General features: G+C 42.7%; 1 pseudogene; it reads left to right on the forward strand.

The window, feature by feature from the left end:
- Positions 1 to 322: 322 nt before the first annotated feature.
- Positions 323 to 8,153, forward strand: LOC123060754 (tRNA ligase 1-like; annotated as a pseudogene).
- Positions 8,154 to 8,527: the final 374 nt, after the last annotated feature.

Consider the following 8,527-nt stretch of genomic DNA (forward strand, 5'->3'; position numbering starts at 1 on the left):
CACCTCGCCGGCAACCACCTCGCCCACCTCGCCCACCTCGCCGGCCACCATCTCTCCCCGTCGCCGCCATCTTTTTCCCGCCTCCACCGCACCCCACAACACTCACATCCCACATCCGAGGTCAAAGCTTGGATTTTTGCACCGGCGGCGAGCTTCTGGGCGACGGAGGCGCTGGATCCGCGTGCGCCACCGCTTGATCTGCGTGCACTTGCTCTGGATCTGGCGACGGAGACGGTGGATGCGGTGCAGAGGTGAGCTTCTGGGCGACGGACGCACTTGACACAGTTGGTCGTTGCTGCCAGGAAGAAGAAGGGCAAAGGGGATGGCCGCCGACGCCGCGTACGCGAAGCTGGTGCTGCTCGCCTGCAACGGCGGCGTTGGCGTTCGCGCTGCACCTGCTGCAGTGAGGGGGGTTCGGCCGGGGCCGCGTCGTGGCCGGGCTCGTCTCCCCGCTCCCGCGCCACTCCACGCACCAACACCAGCGCCGCCTCCGCCGCGTGCTCGCCGTTGCCACCGAGCCCAGGCCCCCTCCCTTGCCGCCGGCCCCACGCACCGGCAGGACCAAGGCCAACACCATCCAGTCCACCGTAAGCCCCCTCCGCTCCGGCTTCTTGATTAATTACAGTACCTCTGATGATGACACGCGCTGACTGACTGACATGACACGCGCTGCGCTTTCTGCTCTGGGTGGACATGGATATGCTATGCAGAGGTTCGGGGACGTGTCCAAGGAGGTCAAGCGGGTGTGGAAGCAGATGGAGGAGGACGAGCAGCTGGCCTCCCTCATGCGCGGCCTCCACGGCCAGAACCTCCGCGACGACAAGGCTGCAGTTAGTTGTACTCCTGTATCTCTGCATACTCCGTACTTAATTCAGTTTGGTTGCAGTACTTGTATCTCTCTGTATCTCTGATGTACTCTTGTCTCAGTTTGGTTGGAGTATATTCAGTTTGGTTGCAGTACTCTTGTCTCTGCATACTTAATTCTGTAGTTTCTCTCTGATGGTAGTAGTTGTATCTCTGCATACTTAATTCACTGAATTTCGTTGCAGTAGTTGATTCAAGTGAAAAGATTCAGTTAGTTTTCCAGTAGTTTTACTGGAGTAATAAGGAAAAGTTGCAGTAGTTGTCAATGTTAACCTCGACGTATCTGCAGTTTCAATCACTGCTTGCTACTCCTCCTTATAACTGCAGTTTAGTTGCTTCAGTCGCTGCTCATTTCTTCAGTAGCTAAATTAGTTCAGTTTAGTTTAGTTGAAGTGAGCTGCGTTCTTGCTGCGGCCTTGCGTATTTCATTTTGTTTAGTCTAGTCCTCTGATTTTAACACAAGCCTTCCTGAGTATCAAAAACTCCAGACCTTACTTCCAAACTTCAGAATTAAAATAAACTTTTTCCTCTCCTCTCCTATTCCACTCCACTCCTCTCTCTTCTATTCCACTCCTTTCCTCTCAACAAGTCATTTTCTTTAATTAATTAAAATGAAACTAAATGATTTTTTAATTAACTGAAACTTGTTTTTTAATTAAAACTAAATGATTTTTTCAGTAAATGAACTTGAGTTAACTAAAATTAAATGAATTGTAGCAGGAGTACCCTCCTTCTCTTGACTTCTCTTCTCTTTTCAGCAAGTGCAGCAACAGTATGAGTAGTTCTTGGAGTAGTGTAGTGTTTAGTGTAGACTTGCAAGTACTCCTCTCCTCTCCTACTACTCTCCTATCAGAGATTACTGTAAGTGTAGTACTGCTTGGAAAGATTAGTGACATCAGTATTTGTATTTTGGTGTAGTACTGCTTTAAGTGACCTTAGTTGGTTTAGTACTGCTTGGAGTAGCTTGCTGTAGAGATTTGTGTATTCAGCTTGGAGTTGTTAATACTCCTTTTCATCCAGTGCCAAAATACTCCTGTTAATAACAGTCCCTTCTGTACTGTTATTGAGAAAGTTCATGGTTACTGATCTGTAGGAGTATTCCAGATTTAGTGTAGGAGTAAAAATCAACTAAATCCTTTTCCAGTTAATTAAAATTAACTAAATTCTTGCTTCTCACTCCTTTTTCTCTTCTCTTACATTAGTTCAAGATCTTCTTCATTTAATTAGGAGTAGTGTAGGAGTAAAAGCTTGCAAAAAGACCAAATCAGATTTAGCACTTGCAGTAGTATGGCACTTGTACTAATATTTCTGTTTACTCCTATTAATATTGCTAGTGTTTAATTCTGTTAATATTGCTAGTGTTTACTCATTTCAATTAGTGCTAATGTTTACTCCATGTCAATATTACTTTTACTGTCATGGTCATCTTATTTGAACCTTAAGGGTTTGTGCACCTTATTTGAACTTTCAGAAACCAGCTTAATTTCCTTAGGTGAACTCATAAAATGACAATTGTTTCAGAAACAACACCCTTTTCAGTACATCAATTCTGCCTTTTCTTGTCAAGAAACAACACCCTTTTCAGTACATCATCTGCAAATTTGATTCACTTAGTGTTACTCCTAACTGAATTCCTTTGATAGTGTGAAAGAAAGCGAACTTGAGCCAAGGTGATGGTGATGGAAATGAATGAAAGAAAGAGAAGCTGTTAAGGTGACCTACCTACCATTTTCAAACCAAGACTTTCTGTTTTGTGACTGGTCTTACTGTTTTGAAATTGTGCCCTGGCTGAATTTTCTCAACTGTAATTCTGTTGGTGGGGATGCTCAAGATACCGTAATTTTGTACCCACACCTAGCGACAATGTACATGTGCACACTACTCCATTACCCAAACATTTTGATATCCTCATTGACTGATTTCCTGAGTGAACGTTTCCAAAACTAGCAGATCATGATCTTGATATCGATATATTGCTAGTATTCCTGATTTCTTGATTGAAAAGTAACATGAACAATTTTGCAGGATGCCTACCACAAAGATGAGCAGAGAGCAGGGGAGTTCACTGGAATGGAGCCGCTGGTGGCCTGGCCGTAGCCGTGGAGGAGGTGGGGGCGGAGGAGGAGTTGAGCGCTGGCCAGGGTCAGGCGGGGCAGGAGGTGAGCGCTGGCCTGGAGGAGCCCGGCGGAGAAGCAGGGGCGACGAGGGGCCTGGCGGAGGGGCAAAGAGGAGCGCTGGCCTGGAGGAGCCTGGAGGAGGGGCAAAGAGGAGCGCTGGCCTGGAGGAGCCCGACGGAGGGGCGCTGGCCTGGAGGAGCCCGACGGAGGGGCGCTGGCCTGGAGGAGCCCGACGGAGGATGGAGGAGTCCTGGACTGGAGGGGTGCTGCCTCGCGGATGGAGGAGGAAGACGATCTGTTTTCAAACGAGGGGTATTTCTGTACTTTTGTGCGTTTTCACCTGGTCGGAGAGGAACTCCCAACGACAATTATTTCGGAACGGAGGGAGTAACTTTTTCTCCAGGTTACGCTCAAGCATTCAGGATCTCTATTCATGTATGCCGGTCACCGTGGTGGAGCATATTCCAAGAACAGCTTTGGAAATATGTAGGCGCCGCTAGTTTGTCTTCTTGTTCTTTGTTTGTTGAGCTGTTTATTTAATTCCTTACTTCTTTGGGGATATGTAGCTACACTGCTGTGGGCGTTTTTGTCCTGGACCGTATGTTTCGTGAAGCTTGGGGGAACGAAGCACCTAGAAAGCAAGCCGAATTTAATGATGTTCTTGAGGTATCCCATGCATGCCAGTGCAACTTTCTCAACAACTACATGCCTTTTTGCTCTCTAACCTTTCTTTGATACATACTAGTTTATTGGAATTTTAAACACTCATCAAGAATGTTAAGTTTACTATTAGGGCTTTTCATCGTTTGCATTTCTGCTTGTCAGCTGTTTTCTTAAAATTACTGATTTTGCCGCCGTTCTGTGCTTCTAGAAAAAACGGATAAACATTTCAATGGAACTTGTGACGGCTGTATTAGGAGACCATGGGCAAAGGCCAAATGATGATTATGGCATGATGCCTGATTACTTCACCTATTTAACCGTGACATCAATTTTCAGTCCATGAATTTTACCATTCTTGCTAGTCCTTTTTTTGCACAAAATCTCTTTTGAATGCATATTTATATCTTTTATGTTGGCCTTTATGCAGCCGTGGTTATAGCTGTAACAGAGTTAGGTCATGGCAAACCAAGGTTCTATTCTACTCCACAAGTGATTGCCTTTTGTCTAGAATGGCGCCTACCAACAAATCATGTGTGGCTATTTTCCACAAGGTGGTCATCTGACAAGTTTATGTTTCCTACGCCGAAGTATTTGACTGCCTTGCTTGATATAAGTTTCCATTCTGAAGCTGTTTGAGATGAGATGCATCTTCATAATTGTTCTTTTAATGAGACTACAAGAGGGTTAAACAGTTTGTTGCCACTAATTTAGTTATTAATATTCCTTGTGTATGAGCCATTATTATTGCCGTGCCCTAAAAAAGTGCATATCTCTTCGGTCTTCACTGCTGGGTCTTCTCCTAATATTATTATTCTTTATCTTTACATCTTTGCAAGGAAATCTCAAAGTAGGAAATGCATACTAGTAGGAAAAGTTAATATCTCTAAAGCGAGGCCGCTCACATGTAGGATGTGGTATTCAAGAATTTTTCTTCCATGTGAAATATGTGTAGTTTTGTCAATTGTGACTAGTTTAAGTTTAAATTGTGGTTGGTGCTCTTGTATTAAATTGTGGTTTGCTACCTCTGATATCAATGGTCCTGAATGTGTTAATAGCCAAATGGAGAATTGGGGAACATCAGTAAGTAAACAGAAAGAGCTTTGCAAACTGTTGGATGAATGGTATATTACTAACTTCTTTCTCTTCGTTCATAGGAGTTTTTTTTACCAAACTACATATGTTTCTTTTAATTTTATTGGTTTGCCAAACAAAATAGGGCTGTGTATATTACAAGCAAGTGCGGAAATAAGCCACCCTCGTCCTCGACGTATCTTAGCGAGGCAGAGCCTTTCCTTGAACAATATGCTAAAGCAAACCAGGATTTGATAGGGGCTACCGGTGACTTGGTTCAACCGTCTAGTCCTACTACGTCCCTTCAATGGTGTTTCAAAACCCGAGGGCCTTATCGTCTTCTTTCCTGGTAAATTCTGTTTTTCCTTATAACAGTTTTTAAGGTTTACGTTTCATCTTGAGTTGCTTTCAGTCATTAGAATAACTGAGGATATTGCTCTCAAGCAAGATTAAAAAACTTGATGAATCATCATTCGTATAGGTCATCTTTTCACTGCCAAGTTTCAATTTAATGATGATTTTCTAATTCCCATTATGTCCTTGTTATATTATTTTGTTCTCCGTCAGGTATACCTGGTTGTGCAAAGTCTGCTCTATGCAAGGAACTATTGAAAATGCCTGGTGGCCTTGGTGATAATCGCCCTCTTCATTGTTTGATGGGAGATCTTATTAAAAAACGTATGCAGCATTTGGCAGTATTCTTTGGTTGATATGTTTATATCATAGGACCAAAATATAGATTCAATACACTTCTATTTTGCCCTTTTTGCAAACTATCTGCCCTTACAGGATACTGGCAAAAGGTTGCTGACGACCAGAAAAAGGAACCATTTACAATAACCCTCGCTGACAAAAACGCACCAAATGAGCAAGTGTGGAGGCAGGCAAGATTGCTACTTTCAAATTACAAGATGGAGTCAATGTTATTTCTTTCACATGCTACATACAGTTTAGAAAGAAAGAACTGAACTTGTGGTCCATTTATATATTGTAGATTAACGATATGTGTGGGACCACAAAAGCGGCTGCTGTTCCTGCTGTTCCTGATTCTGAAGGTAATTAGTTATCTGTATTCTTTATAAATTTTTTTTATTTCATGCTTTTTCTGCCACTTGACATAAAAAAACAAACCCCAGATTATTTAGATTCTACTAGAAGAATGTTATTCCCGTCTTCACTGTCTATATCTCTATTTATGAAGCGTTTGTAATTTTTCTTCATTTCCTTGAAACTGCAGGCACCGATACAAATCCATTTTCTTTTGAGGCTCTTGCTGTTTTCATGTTTCGTGTACTCCAGCGGGTCAATCATGAGGTATACAAATCCATTTTCTCTTGAAGCTCTTGCTGTTTTCAAGTTTTCTGTATATTGTAAATTGTCCTCTAACATGTTATGACTACATATCTACATATAAAGGGAAATCTGGACAAGGCATCACCGGATGCTGGTAAGGTTTTGCTAAGGTTTTACAACCTCTATGATGGCAAGGTATGCCCTTTCCTAAAAATACAGTTTGAGACCATATTGGAATGTTATACCATGTTATCAGTGTTGCATTCAAGAAAAATGCACTTCCAGAATCAACGAGAATTCGAAGGCCAACTGTATGAGCGTTTCGGCTCCTTGGTTAAGATGCCTCTCCTCAAGCCAGATAGGTAGAGATTTTTACATATTCCTGAAGCCAGAGAAACATGCCATTTTTGTTGGTCTTAAAAAAACTTGTATTTACTGAACTGCTACCTGGTTCTCCTATTTTTAGAGCTCCATTGCCTGGTGATGTCAAAAGTATCTTAGACGAGGGGCTTAGCTCACTGGCGGAGGCCCCCGGTGGGCAAGATATGGCAGCCGCCATACCTTGATTCTAGGCATAAACAAATGTATACATACGCATGTATTGTCGATTGTCTCGTTCCCTCATTCTAGGGCAGCGAGAAAAAGGCCGCTGGCACACAGGCACGCCACACACACGAGTTGGGCCGGCAAACACAAGAACGTACGAGTTGGGCCTGCTGGCACAAACAGGAAGCGGTCGAGCTCGTTGATTCCATTGAGCGCCAACCCACACGCACGCGCAAGTGACGAACCCTAGCGCAGCGATGGTGGCTGGTCAGGTCGTGATCCGGGCGGGCAACTGGCGACGGGATAGCCTACGACACCGACGTGCTCGGGGCTTAAACGGCGGCGGCAGCAAGCTCCAGTGATGACAGCAAGGTTGCATTTGATGGGCTACGTCCTAAAAATGCCAAAATGACTTCCGGGACAATTCAAAAAGACCTTGTCATGGCTGATCTTTTTTTCGTGTGGACACCTTCTATGCTGCTATAGATTCCATCACCACAGAGTTTGATCATCGTTTTGATGAGGTATCTTCAGACCTGGTCCAGATCTTCTCTTGTCTTGACCTAAGAAACTCCTTTTCTAGGTTCAACCTGAATAAGCTTGCTAGGCTCACACAGATTTATCATGATGATTTCTCTAATTATGAGCGTGAACATATAGAAGATAACCTTGATCTATTCATTATCGATACGAGAAGAATTGAAGACTTCAGATATTGTCATGATATTGCAAACCTAGCTAAAATGATGGTCGAACTTCAAAGGCATGTCATGTTTCCTACTGTGTATCGCCTCATGGAGTTGGCATTGCTACTACCGGTAGCGACGACAACAATCGAAAGGGCCTTCTCATCAATGAAAATCATCAAGATTGAGTTGCGCAGCAATATGACAGATGGTTGGCTTAATGACTTGACGATTTGTTATATTGAGCGAGAGATCTTCAAAAGTATTGATCTTAGTAAAATCGAGGAAGATTTTTAGAATGAGGGTAGGGCATTGCCATTGCCTAGGTCTTCTAGGCGGCATTGAAAGCTTCATTATTGGTACGTTTAAGGTTGTTTTCCTATTGAAACATGACTACATTTTCATTGTATTTGGTTTTTTGTTTGTAATGTGTGTTGAATCTTTTGATTTGCATAAAAAATATATTCTTAAGACTTCGCCACACCTTAAAAATTTTTCGTCCTCCGCCTCTGGCTTAGCTTATTCATATTGCATCGAAGCAGGCATTTAAGAAGGTATGGAACTGCTACCTCTTAACCCCCGAGTACAAATTAAGCTACTGCTGTGTCAGCTGATAATGTTCGCAGAACTAGTGTGGAATAGTCAAATAGTCATCAAAATCATGATTCTTTATAATCTGGCTGATTTGATCAATAATGTCGAATCAGAGTGGAGCCATCGGAATGGGCACAGTGGGGGGAGAGGTTGCGCGAGATCTTGTTTGAGAATGCTGATCATCTTAAATCCATTCAGGTAAACATATCTCATGTATTTATTTGTCAGTGAAAATCTGTATTCTTTTCAGGAAACACTTAACTTTATGGACTGACGTGTTGTATTGATTTGAGTCGAAGTACATACAGTAGGCTTACAAGAGAACATACACAAACCCTAAACTTGGTTGGAAACACTATATATTAATTGTACCACCGTCTCTACTTTCGGGAAACAAGCATCTCAAGCCGAGAATGTGATATGATAAACCACTCCGAAAAGAAGAAATTAGAATGCTTGGATGAAACAAGAATAAGAATTATGTTATGCGTATCCTTCACCAATTTAGATTGATGACAAGCAATGGATTTGGCATACTACTTATTCTCGTAGAAAGGATTAAGATAGATATGGAGCAAACTTGAGAAGGTATTGAACGAACCACCGGAAGGGTCGAAACAACGAATAAATTGATATGGTGACCAAGGAAGAGAACTCTTGAACGGACCACCGTAAGAATTGAAAATGATCGAA

The sequence above is a fragment of the Triticum aestivum genome, chromosome 1A, assembly GCF_018294505.1.
Source record: "Triticum aestivum cultivar Chinese Spring chromosome 1A, IWGSC CS RefSeq v2.1, whole genome shotgun sequence".
Classification (NCBI taxonomy): Eukaryota; Viridiplantae; Streptophyta; class Magnoliopsida; order Poales; family Poaceae; genus Triticum; species Triticum aestivum.